The 3,568-nt window shown below is 38.6% G+C and overlaps 4 non-coding genes across 4 annotated transcripts; 2 read left to right on the forward strand and 2 right to left on the reverse strand.

The window, feature by feature from the left end:
• Positions 1–1,641: 1,641 nt before the first annotated feature.
• TRNAL-UAG (transfer RNA leucine (anticodon UAG)) lies at positions 1,642–1,723 on the reverse strand. The gene has a single exon. It is a non-coding gene; the product is annotated as a tRNA-Leu (tRNA).
• Positions 1,724–1,995: 272 nt separating this feature from the next.
• On the forward strand, positions 1,996–2,068 carry TRNAR-CCU (transfer RNA arginine (anticodon CCU)). The gene has a single exon. It is a non-coding gene; the product is annotated as a tRNA-Arg (tRNA).
• Positions 2,069–2,859: 791 nt separating this feature from the next.
• On the forward strand, positions 2,860–2,932 carry TRNAF-GAA (transfer RNA phenylalanine (anticodon GAA)). The gene has a single exon. It is a non-coding gene; the product is annotated as a tRNA-Phe (tRNA).
• Positions 2,933–3,244: 312 nt separating this feature from the next.
• TRNAL-CAG (transfer RNA leucine (anticodon CAG)) lies at positions 3,245–3,327 on the reverse strand. The gene has a single exon. It is a non-coding gene; the product is annotated as a tRNA-Leu (tRNA).
• Positions 3,328–3,568: the final 241 nt, after the last annotated feature.

Raw genomic sequence — 3,568 nt, forward strand, 5'->3', positions numbered from 1 at the left:
TATCCATATGTAAAGTTATTGACAATTTGTTAAGTTATTCTTGTACCCAATAAGACTGGTGATAATAATGGTGATTTGGACAGTCTGGTAAAGGGGGTAAGGGGACATATTGGGCAATCCAATTGTGCCCTGTAATCGTAAAATGGTTAAGAACTCCTAGACTAGAATAATGGAAGAACCCCCTGGAGGGGAAGATAAAGGAAACCACTATCAGGCTAAATAAATAAATAAATAATGGTGTAGAAAAGAAAAACTCAGTACTTCATAGCTCCCAACTGTCCCTGATTTCGAGGGACTGTCCCTGATTTTGAGCAATGTCCCTCTGTCCCTCTTTCCCCCTCATTTTGGTCTGATTTATATAGTTGTATATAAAATGCACTTTTTATCTTTCAAAAAGTGTCTCCCAGTGTTAAACCTTTCATACAAATTATAAATTGCTGCATTTGTAAATTTTAAAAGCCGATATAAAGGAATAGTAGTGGGGAAAAAAAAGCCCTTGTGGATTTAATTAACCTTTTTTATGGTTATATCTCCTTTAAGGGAGTGTGACAAGGGGTGTGTCCTATGCCTACATACGTTTGCTAGTAGGTGTTCCTCATTCCCATCTCAAAATGTTGGGAGGTATGAGTACTTCAATGTCCTTGGGTTCATTCACCTCTCATGCAAATAGCACAGCCCATCAGGAACACTTTGTATCTACCTGGGTGTAATCATAGAGTGGGTGTGGGTGTGCGGACATTTTTTATGAAGTTAGTTTGCTCATTTATGATAATTTTATTGTCACATGGCATGTTAAAGGTTTCATAACAGGCTGTGGCCATAAAGGAGGGAGCAATAATAGCGACTTAATAGACAATGCAGCCTGAAAAGACCTGGGAGTGACAGTTAAAGCTGATCTGATTATTTTTATTATTATGCAGGATATATATAGGGTGCAGCCCTGCTGTTTATATAGTTATTTCATTTTTTTTTAGAAACTGAAGCAGAAGCAGAGGTGACAAAGTCTTGTAAATCCGCACCTGTGCAATTATTGTCTGTCTTTACAAATGTCTGATACAAATCTGCTGCAGCCTCCCACCTTGTGACTTGCTACAAAGTTACAAAGTACAGTCTGATCACTGAGGGGTGAGGTGTCAGGCAGCCCCAAAATGTAGCTGTTCACCCATGACCCTCACTACATGCCTTCGACTGACAGTGGAGGCCCAAATACTTAACGGTTTCCCTACAGCCCTCATTACCTGCTTCCAACTTTCAGTGGTGGCCCGAACACTTGCCAGTTCATCCAGAGCCATCGCTACCTGTTTCTGGCTTTTAGTGGTGGCCTGATTACTTGCCTGTTCACCCATGGCCCTAGGTAACTGTCTTTACCACTCAGTGGTGGCCAAAATACTTACTCAAAAAAACACAAAGGTTTACAAGCCCTTTAAGTGCATTTTAAGTAATTGCTCTGTCATAAGTCATGACTTCTGTGTGATGTAATCTTAATTCCTTCCCAAATATCATTCTCTTAGGTAAAAAAAAATGTTGTCAATATTCTGCTTTGCCCCATAGTTACTCACTATAGCTTGTCTGAAGAATTGATGGCCCGGCATTTGCTCTTTCACTAAGAAGGACACACACTTTATCGGGTAAAAGATTCCTTGGCAGCGGTGGGATTCGAACCCACGCCTCCAGAGAGACTGGAGCCTAAATCCAGCGCCTTAGACCGCTCGGCCACGCTACCAGCTGGTTAGTGAATGTTGTGCCTACAATTGTGAGAACAAAGAGGTGCCAAGCGTTCTTTATAGTTTGCGATTATCTATTTTCATTGTAGTATATATTGTACGTTATTACTGCTGTAATAATAGAATTCATCCAAAATAAATCCAGAGGGTGATACAGTATAATATATTTTTAAGGTGATATAAACAGAAAAAATTAGAGTTCTCCAGTGGTTGTAACATTCAGTGCACGGCGATATACTACAGACTGTTTTATCATTCAGTATAACCACGTGCCCCAGTGGCCTAATGGATAAGGCACTGGCCTCCTAAGCCAGGGATTGTGGGTTCGAGTCCCATCTGGGGTGGTATCTGTCTTTTATGTTATTATTATTTTTGGGATAAAATTAGAATTATGAACAGTCTATTTTCACTTTTGACTTACGACTAGGGATTAGGGCCCATTCACATTGGGATCTCGCTGTGAATCTACCCTCGATCCAAAATCGCTTGTGTTCAAGTGCCTTTCAGTGGCACCTAAACACAGTGCGGTTTTGCCACTATTGTACAATAAATAGCCCTGCAATCGCGTCAAACTGCATTGCACAAATCATGTCACTAAAAAATGCGTTAAAAATGCAATAGATAGGCAAAAAAAGGCGCTAGTAAAAAACACGCCAAAGCCGACTCCAAAAAAAAAGGGTACAGGAGTTATTTTGCTGCCTTTTAGAGCTAAGTTTTTGAATAGCGTGTTTTTGCTCACATCTCTTTAGCGCATTTAGGGTGCCATTAACAATGACTGGAATGCAAAGACGTGTTGTGGAAATGTCACACAAAAAACGCACAAAAATAAGCAGGAAAAAAGCAACGCTTCCATGTCGCTCATATGTGCATGCAGCCTAAACTTAGAATAAAAGAGATCTGTAGTATACAGCAATGATTTACTGTATACAGTTTTCAAATGTCAATCCATTGTGCACATATTCATAACACAGTAACTAATATCCCTAATAAAAGTTTAGATAATTATTTGTTACGTTTAAAAAAGGCTAAAATTGTAATTTTATCATAATAATTTATACAGTATATTTTCATAAAAGTATATATTAGGAAGAGAGCTATAGCATGTCAAAGAGGCTGAAGAATAAAACCTTCAGAAGCCGAAATAGCTCAGTTGGGAGAGCGTTAGACTGAAGATCTAAAGGTCCCTGGTTCGATCCCGGGTTTCGGCAAAACTTTTTTGATGATAGAAATGACAGCAAGTGGTAAATTATTTATTTCACAATCAAAAATAAATCAACTGTGTTTGGTAATTTTCTTCTTTTTTTACATCCTCTTCTTACTGCTTTTGATATTTTTCTAATCCAGTTGAACTATTAACAGCGGACTGTACTTTTTGCAAATAAAGGTGACAGCTATGTTTATTGCAAATAAAAGCTGGGAACCAGTTCTAATTCTGGGAGGAAATGCATATTTATTCTTTTTTAATGCAGAAGGGGTTTGAACCTTGTAGGGATATTGCAGTTTTACAGAAAACAAATTATTGTCAGAAGTGGGATTCGAACCCACGCCTCCAGAGGAGACTGCGACCTGAACGCAGCGCCTTAGACCGCTCGGCCATCCTGACTTGCAAAACTTCTCTCTCCATCGACCATCACACCCAACTATTGTAACTTCTCTCTCCATCGACCATCACACCCAACTATTGTACACAGTGGAGCAAAGGTTATTATGGAGAAACACAAAAATACATTATTGACTATATTTTGAACAGCATAGAGTCTTTTTAATCTATTACAATTTTTATTATTCAAACTATTATAATTTACACTGCAAAATTTGGGAAATATTTTGCATGACCTAAAGTA

Source organism: Aquarana catesbeiana, linkage group LG10 (genome assembly GCF_042186555.1).
Source record: "Aquarana catesbeiana isolate 2022-GZ linkage group LG10, ASM4218655v1, whole genome shotgun sequence".
NCBI lineage: Eukaryota > Metazoa > Chordata > Amphibia > Anura > Ranidae > Aquarana > Aquarana catesbeiana.